The sequence below is a fragment of the Carya illinoinensis genome, chromosome 9, assembly GCF_018687715.1.
Source record: "Carya illinoinensis cultivar Pawnee chromosome 9, C.illinoinensisPawnee_v1, whole genome shotgun sequence".
Lineage (NCBI taxonomy): Eukaryota > Viridiplantae > Streptophyta > Magnoliopsida > Fagales > Juglandaceae > Carya > Carya illinoinensis.
This window is the reverse complement of record NC_056760.1, coordinates 127,517-141,681: the sequence shown is the minus strand read 5'-3', so window position 1 is coordinate 141,681 and position 14,165 is coordinate 127,517.

The window sequence follows — 14,165 nt, the reverse complement described above, 5'->3', positions numbered from 1 at the left end:
TTCAAAATCGCTTTAAGCGGTTTTTTCCTTGATGGAAAATGGGTGAGAGCCAATTTTGACTCCAAATATCCCTTTTTATTTTTACTAGTATTACATTTTGTTTGTTTTGGGATATTTGTTGGGGTCTCTCACCCCATTGAATCCTATATCATGTAACCTTTAGTTTTATCAATCAAACTATGTGCTTAGAAGGGGAAAAAAAATTACATGTATTGGGTTATGAATTTGTTGACAGGGATAATACAAATATAAATAATAAAATTCACTTTTTCGTATCCATCAACTTAAACTTTTAGAACATATGATAATTTCATACATTTTTGTATGAATGAGTGACTAAAATGCAGATTTAGATACAAACAAAGATTCATATTTACATGACACATATGCATTCACGCATGCTAAAAAATGTTCGTCCCACGACGCATCCTTCCTCACTGCATCTAGGTAAAAAAATTTCTTGCATAGCACTGTCGATGTAATATCGAGCAAAATATAAACTAGCATTGTTCTTTTGGTCTTGCCCCAAGCAAGCTGTGCAAGTGTGGCTTGTAGTGCATTGTGCTAATGCTGTTTTACCGGATTGAAGGCTCTGGCCCAACGGTGATTGTCAGGTATTATTCTAAATCAATTTAAAATTACAAGAATAATATCCATATGATCAACAGCTAATGCAGAATAAATTCGTATATAAGCTGTGGAGACCAAATCTGCCAAATCTCCATCAAATTAAATGCTATACAAAAACAAAACTTATTCATATGAATGAGGACAGAGCTGATACGAAGATACCTACCTAACGAGCACTCTAGATATGTTTAAAACGAGCATTTGCTAAACTAATTAATGAATTTGTACGAGGCTAAGAGTTCGATCATTAAAATAAACAAATGAAAAAGAAAATAATTCGTATTCCTTGAATAATATCTGCAGATTACTTCCGACTGGCCTTTCATAGAAAGATCGTTGATTCCGATTTGTGAGGATATTTAACGCAGTTTGAGAGAATCTATAAAACCGGCCTTTATGTAAAGCGCTCTAAAGCAAAATTCCTAAATAGTTTGCTGGCATGTGGATAGGAATAAATTGCACAAGAGGCAGGGATTTGGTACCATGCTAGATATAGCTCTAAGTTGCTCTCGGTATTTGAACTCATGTCTTACCAACTTGGCGAATTCTATTGGATTTTGATGACTAGCAACAAGGACCTTCAAAATTCTTGGACGTCATTTTATAGCATATTTGAATAATCCATATAATGTAAGGTAGCGTAAGAAATATGACAGATTTATGGATCAGAATCATTTAGAGTTCATTGTCCGAATTGCATGTAAGTTAGATTTAGAGAGGGTTAAACAAAATATGTGGATCTTATGTTATTCAAGTGGATGTTACGCACAAAATTAATTATCGTAGGATCTACATGCATGATGTGTATTTCTATATGTAATTTATTATGGATTTTAATTGGACAAAAACTTCTAAAGAACCGAATCCAAAATGATAGATTTAGTTGTGTCCTGCCAAGAGTTAACAAGTATAAATATTTGGTCGCAATTCGACTGAAAAAGAAAAAAGAAGGGGGAAATTAAAAGAGAGAGAGTGGCTAGCTGCAGGAAATGAAAAACGTTCTCGTTTGGAGAGGTTAGGGATCGATGGATGTCTTATTAATGTGGTTGTGACCAGACGTAAATATAAGAGTAAACATGTTGCTGCAACTTTCATTTCATGTCTCTCAACAAGGACCCAGTGATCTTTCTGATAATGGTACATGTAAAGTACTTAGCTTTCCTTGATATATTGCGGCAATATTGCCCAAATGCCCTCACATACTTCAAATCTCTTTTCCTTTCATGCGCTTCTGTTTTCAACAGTATCAGGGAATAATACTAAGCTTTTTACTGATCTTGTTTGCCAATTGCTATTCCCTTCCTCTCTCTACGATGTTATTCTGATCTCCTCTTTGGAACAGAGAAGGTTTTTTTGTTCTCGTACTTACACTTCCTTTTGTGGGTTTTATATCAATATAAATTTACTTTTGAAAACGAGAAGAAACTGCAAAAGAGAGAAGCACATCATATGTGTATATATATATGTATGAGAATCATGTTATGGACTAGTCAATCATAAGCAAAAACTTTGTTAAGACGCCTATTATTGGCTGTGGCTTGTTGACCACACATGCTGGCAGTGGCTCAATTAGAAAGTAAGAAATGACCGCGGAATGCTATTCCTTGTGGAGAAAAGCTGGGGGCCGAAAAAACGTCTAAAAGATTCCTATGGAATAGGAATTTTAGAATCCTAACTCAAACTAAAGCCAATAGGTCATATTCTCAAGTCAAGAATTTAGTTATTCTTCTCTACCCAAAGCCACAAAAAATGGGTTCTTAGTTCCCACCCAGCTTTTCCACTTTATAAGCTAGTTTAGTTAGATGCCTTCCAACAACATTCAGTATGAGGGCTGTGACCCCAGCTTGTATGTATGTAATGTCACTCTAGTAGAATATAATTGTCATGTTAATTTAGAAACGGACAGGTTTGGGACTTAAGAATTTTCAACTCAAATTTAAAATTCTAATAATGATTTTTTAAATTTCTACACAAAATATAATAAATAATTCAACTTTTTTAAATTTTAAAACAATTATAATACTAAAAAACAATATTTTAAACTTTCATCTTAAATTTAAAATTCTCGTCTCTACCCTCGAGCCTCCCCTAACTGCTTGGTTTTTCCGATTATCCTTATGCTGATGGGCTCGTACGTACGTACCATATATAGCCCATGACATGCATTTACGTACGTAGCACGGCTAATATATACATCCATTCATGTTTAGTATATATAAATTTGTACTCAAGAAACTGTGGCATGCACTAATACAGTGTGTGAGTGCGTGTCATTAAAAGTGATGACAAAAATAAAAATAAATAAATAAAAGAAGCTGATGGATCATACTTGCTTTTGTAATAAAGTAATTATATAATATTGTTATAAATGGTTATTAAGAACGTTATATATATATATATATATGAACATAAATCTATCTCTCGTCGCCAAATATTAAGTTTGAAATTAATTAATTTGTTATAGGCATTTTGTATTATATGGTGGTTTTGACGAAAAAGGCCGGGAGAACGAACTTTATATGCAATGGACAATCGGTCGTGTAGCGTCGACCAAATAATTGAACTTAATTCGTATATCGTACCCAAAATGTAAATTTTGGATCATCCGCTACTGGCCGGCTATATGAAGTTCACTTTGGTTCCTAGCTAGGACATACAACAAGGCAGCCTTCTACCAAAATCATCCTGTCCCATGTCTAGTTGTTTCATTCCTAAAATAGTCATGATAAGTACTGGCGATAATGGTATATATTATACCTTTTTTTTTTTTTTTTTTAATGATTTTGTACAAAACCGATACTGGTACTTTATTCGGCACATTCTTCTTCTATATACACTTTCTTAAAAGAAGCCAGGTGTCTATTTCATGCATATATGCTCTACCATATTCATTCGTTGGATAGTCAAGTTGTTAACAAGAGCGATATATACTAGGTCCAGACTCCAGAGCACTAAACTTTCACTCTGGCCGACTTCTTTTTCCGAACTGTCCCCTCCATCCATTCTTCTTTTCCATTTGACAAAAGGATGTCGTCCAAATGTTTCCCTCTCGCTGCCGTATTTAACATTAAGAAAAAGTAATATAAACACAGTAGGTAAGTTATTGAAAATTTAAAAATATTCAAAGATTTTACAATATTATATATTAAATCAAATTAATTGTAGTTTTGGGCGCTGAGTTAATATTGAATAAAAGCTAGATATGATGTCATTATGATGCATGGGGAGCATAAGGAGGGAACAACTTTTTGGTCAAATTAACTGGCTCGTACTGCAGTAATCGGAATATGTTATGTGTATTAAAAGTTAAAACCAAAAGAAAGAGGCTGTTGATCTATACTAATACTGCATCAATTTTCAGGGTTGGGAAGAGTGAATGTGATGCGACGAATTGTTTAATGGTTTGGATGCTTGGATTACACTTTTTACAGGAAGAGCCACACGTTTGAAGGCCACTTTGTGTGGCCCTGGTCGTTATTCTTTCATTATATATTATTATGCTTCAGGTTTTTCGGACCTGAATAAACAAATAGATTTTGGGATTCCAATTTTGGTACATGCCATCCAACCCCCATAGCCATAGGAAGGGACGGACTAAAAATTTGAAAAACAAAAAGGAATGTTTTGTTTTAAATCGCTCACTCACGTCCTTGTATATTTGTCAAATAGATTGCTAATTATGTGTTTCTCTTTTGATAATAATATCCTTACATTTCCTTTATTATTATTTTACTACCTAATTTTTTTTTTTCATTTTGCTTTTTGAATATGAATTGAAAATATGAAAAAATGACATTCTTGCATAATCTAGAAGAAAATAAATTCAACCAACCAATGTAATCATATAATTTAATTAAAAATAAATTCAATTTTATAAAAATTTACCTTCTTTTACTTTTTAAGTCAATGTTTATAAAATTAAATTTATTTTTAATTAAATTATATAATTAGGTTAGTTGATTCAATTTATTTTCTTGTAAATTATGTAAGAAGTTTATGTTTGAAATTTTTAATCCTGATTCAAATATCGAAAAGAGAAAAAAAAACCAAATAATAAAATAATAGTAAAGAAGATGTATGGATATTAGTAAACATCACTCAAGTATAAAATAATTTTAATTTCAAATTTTCAAATTTTTATTTAATTATTATAACTTTCTCAAACTGTCAAAATAAATACAAAAAATAATCTTATTTTTTAAATTTAAAAATAAAAATAATATTAAAAATTATATTTAAATAATTTTATAATATTTTTATTCAATATTTTTACTTATTTTTTAAAATTTAATAAAATATTTTAACTCGAACTATTTAAATACTATTCACATTCATACTAAAATAGTTGAAGTATCGAAACATTCCATTAATTTTAACTAAGGTAATAGTAGTAATAATAATAATAATAGGCTAATAATTATGTAGGCCCTTCACGGGCGACTTCACCCTCTAGCAAATTAGCAATGCCATTTCTATTAAATTTCTTATAAATTCTCCTATAATTTGATTAAAAAATACACTTCTTAAAATTGTTTTCTAAATTTTACTTATCTTTCAAAAACTTTCTACATTCCACTTCATATTCTATTAAAATAACCTTTTTCTGTTATTTCTTTATTAGTTTTCCTATTCCTTTATTTGTACATCTTTAACTAATTTTTTTTTTCATCTCAATTGTGACATGTTTTTCAAATTTCAACTACAACAAATATGAATATGAGAAAAAATGTAGATGATTGGAAGAAAAATTTATTTTATTTGTTAGAATATATATATATATATATAAAGTGATTTAGAGATGAGTAGTAGATTCCTAAATATAGTGAGTCACTATTCACTTACTAAGACTTTTTTTTTTTTAAAAAATAAGGAACCAGCTGGAGAGGTACTTTTGTTAAAAAATTAAATTTATTTCCTAAAATTTAGGGATTTGGAGGGTTATCTGCTTCCCTTATAACATTCTCATCTGGTCCTCTAAAGTTTTTTCTAAATTTTAGTTAGAAATGACACTCCTTATATTTTTATTCTAAATTTTACACATCTTCAAAAAATTCTAACATCTCATTCGCTATCATTTCTTTATTCTATCAAAATAATATTTTTCTATTATTTTTTATTACTTATTTCTCTCACTTCCATTTCCATTCTTAACTACTAATTATTTTGTTTTATTCTTTTCTTTTCAAACATAACATTCTACTAATTTTATAAATACTTATATGATTTTTTCCTGATACAGTATTATTTTTCGAACCAACATCATTATTAAAAATAATATTTTTTAATATGTGCATTTTCCAACTCGATGATATTTTTTTAATATAATTTTTTCCGCATATATAACAATAATATTTGATTTGCATTTGTCTAACAATAACATTTTTTCATTTTCATATAACAGTAATATTTTTTTCAGTTTCTTTAATGGTAATACCTATACGTGTATTGATGATAATTTCTTTTTTTATTATTTATCCAATAGTAAACATTTTTTATCCCTTATCTAATGGTAACATTTTTTATTTTTTCTCTAATAATAACATTTTTTGTCATTTTTCAAACGGTAACTTTTTTTGTCCTATATGTAACGGTAATTTTTTTTCTCTATCAATATGCATTCTGCTTGCATTCACATTCTCAGAAACACAACTCTCATTTGATCTAATAACCAAAATTCAAAATTTCCCCTATCTCCCACTCCCTTCATCAAATGACTTGTTCTTTTTTTCGTAAATTACTCATATATTTATTATCTGAAAATAAGTTGGATGTTGTTCTTAATGATGAGGTTGATGGAGTGTCATCGAGGCATCGTGACAATCGCCAACATCGTAAGTTTATTCGGTATGATCATAATCAAGGGCACGAGTGCCTTTTTCGCAACTATTTCATAAAAAATCTAGTATATCCCTTAAATATATTTTGAAAGAGATTTCAGATAAATCATCCTATCTTTCTCTGTAATTTAAATGATGTAGTGGCTTACAAGCCCTACTTGGTCCAAAGAAGAGATAATGTTGGAAGATTCAGTTTATCTTCTATGTAAAAGATAACCGTAGCACTTAGAATGCTGGCATATGGGGTTACTGGAGATTTATGGATGAATAAATATGTATAAGAGAAAACACTACAATGGAGAGCCTAAAAAAATCGTAAAGACAATCGTAAGTGTTTTTTCAAATGAATATCTACGTTCTCTAAATGTCAATGATATTTCTTTATTGCTTGTTGTTGGTAAATAATGAGGATTCCCAGGAATGCTGGGAAACATTGATTGCATATCTTGAAAGTGAAAAAAGTTATCCCTTACCCGAAAATGTATGTACTTTGGTCACATCCGTGAACTAACTATTATTTTAGAAGCAGTTTTTTCATATGATATTTGGATATGACATATATTTTTTGGTATGCCTAGTTCATATAATGATATTAATGTGCTAGAGAGATCTTTTATTTTCCTGGAACTTGCCCAAATGCGTGCTCCTCTAGTCAATTACTCAATCAATGTCAATGACTATACCATGGGGTACTACCTTGTGGATGGTATTTATGCCAAGTGGTCAATGTTTGTTAAGACAATTCCATCTCCACAAGGAAATAAGAAGAAAATGTTTACTACAGTACAAAAATCAGTAAGAAAAGATGTCGACTGTGCATTTTGGGTACTTCAACAATGATTTACAATTGTTCATAGACCTTTATGAATGTTCAAAGTCAAGGAACTAATAAATATAATGAAAGCATGTGTTATTCTACATAAGAGTCGGACTACTATGCTGCCTAATTGTTATCAGCATCAGTCCATTTTTTTTTCAATTTTTTTTTCACATTTTTTAATATATTTAATTATTTTTAAAAAATAAAAAAATACATCAATATACTTAAAATCATTTCCTTAATCATTAAATAAAAGAAAAAAGAAGTTGACAAGTGGTACCGTCCATGTGGCATAGTAGCTTTATACTACTAAATAATATGGTCATTGAGGATGAGCGTGATGATAGTTAGGATATGAACATAGAGTATGATCAATTTGATGATGATATTCAAACTGTTGCTCAGTCCAATAAGCTAATTTATCAACTTCATTCAATGACATCATGAAATTAAAGATAGGTTGGCACAACATTAGTTTCAAGCAGATTTAATTGAACATCAATGACAATTTTATTCCCGACAATAAAAGAGAATTTTCTCTTGGATATTTTCTCTTCTCTTTAGTAGTGACTATGTATTCCCGCTTCTTCAATTTCCATTCCAAAAAACATGTTTTCTCCAAAAACATGATGATAATTATTGTAATATTTTCATTATTTGTAATAGTTTAAACATTTGTAATTCCTTAAGTAATCAAGCAACATCTGTCCATGTTAGACAAAATTCTTGTCCACATTTTTATGCTATCTCATTAGATACTTCATAATATACAAAGTATAAAATACACAAATGTGCGAAATGTTTAATAATAACCCTCAACCTTAGTCTCAACACGAATGTTTAAAATGCCAAGCAAATTATACAAATATCATTGAATTCAATAATAAATAAGTTACATAAACAAATAAATTTTTCCCAGCATTGCGTTTTGCCAAGATCTCCCTTTGAAGTTGCTAGAAATATACCAGTTGAACTCCAGGCAATAGATTCACATTGAGCAACATCATTCCCTTCTTTCTCTCCCAATACTCTCTCTTCAAGTTCCCTCTAGGCAATTTCCAGTTTCTCCGCCTCCAACTCCAGTCCCTCGTTCTCTTGTCTACTTTTATTTTCATCTCTTTATCGATTATATGCCATCTTTTCTGCCTTGAGTCGGAAGAATTCTTTCTCCTAAGCACGTGACTCCTTCAGAAGAGTATATTTAAGCTTGCTCAGCTCCACAAGCTCATCTGATGTCCTGCCTTGGGCCATACATTTTCATTTCTCAACTTTTCTTCCCATTAGCCTATCCAATTCAATGACATCATTATCCATAACATTCTCGGCCTCTGTACCACCAACTGAATCAGGTGCAACTGCTGAGGTATGCATCGAGGTCGGGGACATCATCGACTTTCGCTTTGTCCAATCCTTTGTGCAACGCTAAATCCATTTCGATTGGTTTTTCAATAGCTACCAACAATGCTCGAACTGAAAGGCAAGTGATTGACACATGATCTTCGCTTTGTCAAACTTCCAATTCAAGCATAAAATGAAATAATTAACCACCATGCAGATAAAGGAAACATATCGTATAAATACGATAAAATGTGCAGCAATAATATAAAAGTAGATGCTTATACATTGTCTTGCTCAATCATGCCACTTTGATTCAACTTTTCAACTTGGGTGAGTTTAGCACAAAACTTGTTTGCTGCCTTTTGAATGGCTGACCACTGATGTATTAAGAACCTAACACTCCGTTCATTTGTAGTTTTTTTTATACTCATTGAAGTATTGACTAATTTTTTTTCTAAAGTTGGGCGTGTTTTTGGTCCATTCTCTGGATGGCATCAACGCTACTATTTAGCATGCGGATACAAGTAACTTGTCTTGTTCGGAGGTGAAGTTCGCGTCCTTGGCTGCTTTTTTTTGCGCCAAAGGCTCTCTTGGATTGGGGTGAAAAGTCATCCAAAATCACAGAAGATTATTCACTTTGATCACCATAAATGTGGTCAAGTTGAGGCTCCTGAGTCAGAAGATTAGTGAAAAACATATTTCCATGGTCATGTGAATCAATCTTTAATAAATTGTAGACACAGAAGAAACGGTATAGATGTTAGACAATTAAGAACAATATTTGCAAGTGATTTTGGTAGCCAACTGAGGAATCCTATAGTTACATATGAGCACACTTGGCACCCTCTCTCGAATGACTACAACAACCGGTTATCACTGTTTATTGGCCGTCTAGGTTACCATGCCATGAAGATGTGTGCCAAAGTACCAAAAGTCCCCACGAGAATTTCTCATCATCACAGCCGAGGGGTTAGAGAACTCAAATCCAATACTAGGTAGTTTGCATAATGAATAAAAACATAAATACAGAAAATAGAAAATAAGAGCATTCTCATCCGCTTCCCTAAATACTTGTGTGCTCCATGGGGCTCATAATGGTTTAGATCATTTACATCATGTGTGAGACAAGTGCTCAACTAAGATAATGGTTGAAAACGAAAAAACCTTGGTTGCCTTTTGTGAAAATGATCACAAAATAGTTGGTGGCCATCTGAGTTCGGATTACCTTGCCATATCGATGGAGTCCCATTAAAAACACTTGTTGTGACGCCCCCAAATTCCGTTTAGGATCGGACGGACATTTGAAGCGTTGAGACATGCAACACAAGGTTACCTGCTCCCGTTCATGACATATAAGATGCAATGTTCCTAACATGCATATAACATTATGCAATATTCGCAGCGGATAATTTTTTTCTTTAGCAATACTATGCACCAAATTGAAAATATCCCAAATGCTTAAAACATACTTCATACATAAAGACCAATTGAGTAGATCACAACACTAGTCCAAAATGGTTATGATCCAAAAAGTACTAAAGATGCAACTCCATTGTACAAGTAGTAATTTACGTTAACTACTATATTAACATTGACGTCGCACCGTCGCTTAGTCAACTGTGTCTAGTTGATCAGCTCCTGATTCTCCTTCAGGTCCGGTAACAAGATCTACCATTCGGGGGGAATGGTAGTTGGGACTACCAAAGTGAGATTTGATTACAAATCTCAGTAAGTTAACAAAAAAACTTCCATACAAACTAATGATGCATGCATGACAGTCAAAGCATAAATGCATAATCAAATTCATAAGTAATTAAAGCATAACTTGGCGTACAACATAGCATAATTGACATAACTTAAATTGAAACATGAACTGAACTTGACTTGACATGAACTTGATCTGAAACTTGACTTAACATGAAAAATACATACTCCACAGTTGTTGTGGCCCCATGTATTCTACGTGTAAATACATACTCCACAGTTGTTGTGGCCCCATGTATTCTACGGAAACTTAAATCTTTAACTGTTTAAATACATATTCCACAGTTGTTGTGGCCCCATGTATTCTACATGTCACAATTGCTGTGTCTCACGTAGTGTATGCGTCACAATTGCTGTGACCCCATACATAAGTAATCAAGATGAAACGTGACTGGAATACGAAATGACTGAAGCCCTGACGTAACATAACGTGACTTGAATATAACTTGAAATACATGGCCAACTTGAGATAGAAATATTTCGTAACATTGCATAACATATAATAGACAACATATTTAACATGACATACTTGCAACAGTGAATATTACATGACTTGACATACATGTAATAGATGGCATACTTAACATGACGTACTTGTAAGGTACAGTAATATATGACAGAATATATTATGTAATAGATAAAAATTGACGACAGAATAAATTCTGTATAATAGACAATTACGTGATAACTTGGCATGGCATGACATATATGATAACACACATACATACACTGTAGTTCCTTTACTTAGCACACATATACAGTAGACTGCTAGTAAGTTAAAAACTAACTTACCTCGATCTCCGCGTTTCTTATAAAACTTCAAGTGCGACCACGAGGAACTGTAATTAGTGATTCTAAAAGTTAGAACTAAATCACTAAATATTTGAAATATGGAAAATACTAACTTAAAGAGTAAAATTTTCATTTTACTCTCTACATATGGGAAAATGACCGTTTTACCCATAACTTAAGGATTTTGCATACTAATTCCAAAAGTTTCTAAAATTTACATTCCTCATGTAAATTTTGTCCTAAACTTAAATATCAACTCAGAAAAATTTAAAACAAAACATAACTATGAAGAACACACTATGGCCGAAACATCCATAAGCCATTTCCCTTGATTTTTGTTGCAATTCCTTCCAACTTCAAAACTCATGCTTAAACCAAAATTTTGCAACAAACATCTTCCAATCCTAAGTTCAAAACCATACTTAAAACATCCATTTAGAAAAAACTAATAATTAACACCAAACTTTTTTGTAAAAAGATCCAAGCACTTGAATCACAAGTTTTGACCTTAAATCAAAACATCTCCAAGAATTTCAAAAATCAAATCTTACTTCTAACATATTCATAATATCATCCTAACATCAACCATGCTTTAAATCATCAAACTAAAGTCACCAAAATCACAAAATAACATTTGGAGTTTTTGGTTTTACACTTAGTCCAAAAACAGAAACTTTTTCCTCAACTAGTTTTGATAAATCTCTTGATCTATGACTTATAAATATATGATCTTCAAACCAAACCATCACATGGTTTAAAAAGATGTCCTAAAATATATATAAGCTTCTAATTCAAGATCACATGGTTAGAAATTAATCAAAACATAAATTTAGCCAAGAATATCCACACTTTAGCTTATCTGAATATCTCTTTACATAAAATTTCATATATTTGAAACTAACATCAAATATCTTTAAAATAATAATATAACATGTATATAAGATGTTTAGGATCCTCCAATAAAATTATCAAAGTCATTGGAATAGGTTTAGACCACCAAAGAGTTAAATTTTCTCAAAACAGAAACTGTTTTTCCTCTTCCAGTTTCTAAGTTTCTAAATCTAAGAAAATCTTTCATCAAAACCTTTAATCATGCAAAAATCCTCAACAAATAATCATATACACATGTTAACAATACTCCATAAAAATTTCGGACCAATATCTATCCATTAGCTTGGTCAAAAATTCCAAACTATAACATATTCTCCAGTTTATCTCCTAGAATGACCTTTCTATAGTTTATATAATATTTGACTAACCAAATGATCTTCAAATGGGACAAATAAGATATCCACGTAAACTAGACTAAAAAAGAAACAAATTATATGAAGGAGACTTTATGATAAAATACTTACAAAAGCTTCGAAATGGGTGTGCAAAAGACCTCCTAAAAGCTGTCCGAGAGAGAGTGTTTGATATTCTTTCAATGGAGTGTAAATGAAGATAATTTCGTGGGGAGAGGTGGCTGGAGATACTTATGGATGAGATATGGAAGAGATGAGGCTGGAGTTGAGAGTTGAGTGTAGTTTTCTCCTACCCAAAATATCTATAAAAGATTATCTCATAATATTCTATCCAATAGTATCTACAAAAAATCAACTTAAGATATTTTTATCTAATAATATCTATAAAAATCAACTCAAAATATTTTTACCCAATAATATTTATGAAAATTACCTCAAGATATTTCTTTTTATCCAATAATATCTACAATTTTGAATAGACGTTTTGTCCGAAAATATGAAAAAAATGTTATTGCGCCATAAGACTTTAAATAACCCTCCGAGTCTAATGGCACAAACCATAATACATTTTGACACTTCTAACTATCTCCAATAATCAAAAACACACTTCTGATACCATAGTAACTAATAACACTAACTATGTAGTTAGACAAAAACCTATACGATTAATGGATTCGTGAAAACTTATGGGGTTTTCACGAGGTTCCTAAAGTTAATAGAAATTTCACAATTGAATTTCTAGCGGGCTGTTACACTTGTGAATTAATCCCTTTCCATGAAGTAATTCTAACCATCATCACAGTCTTACACTAGACATGCAGCCTAGGAGAATAGGCCTAAATCAGTACCAAACAATGTATGAATGCATACGAAAGCATTGAGTAGAATTCAATATAACAGTAGCTTATTTAATCCAAACTAGGTAATTGAAACCAATAACAAGTCTGTGGTAACAATAGAATAGATACCACCATTACAATTAATAATGATAATTAATAATTACTAGTGATAATTAATGATACCACAAATAAACTGATAATTAATAAGTTCATGCCAAAACAAGTAAGTCCAGCTCACAAATGTTATGATAATTAATAATGATGTACAAACTTATCACAAGTCCATGGCCAAACAAATGTCATAATATTGCAATTTAAAATGTCAATTGCATGCTCTACTTCGAACCTCCAAAACAAACTGTCCGTACTCTTGTAAAAGCAAGTAACATGGTGCTCAGAGAAACTAAATAGTGTGCCAGGAGGGACAAAAGCATAAATAATTGAAACATGCTTATCTCCCTTTTTTAAGAGAGTAAAACTTGATTATTTCTAACTTTAGGGCAAGAAAAATACTTCCAAATTAAAGCCACATTATGAAGAAAAGTACTTTAAGCAATTGAGATTCATTTAAAATCTGACTGTTTTCTAACACACTAATCTGACAGGTCTTGTTTTTGGGGCAATGCATGGCACCCTTTCTATTATTATAATTATAGCATGTATATATATGGTTAAATTGTTTTTATGTGATTCATGTTCAAATAAAAATATATATAGCAGTTTCGAATGAAAATCCACAAGATACTAAATTCAATATTCAAGTTTACTGCCAGACAGATCATAGGTTGCAATGAAAAGCTAAACTATGAATGATAACTTTGCAAGCTTTCAATATTCTTTGAGTTGTCTATCCTCTGGAAGTAAGTTAGTAGTAAGTTATAACATGTATAATAGGTATTCG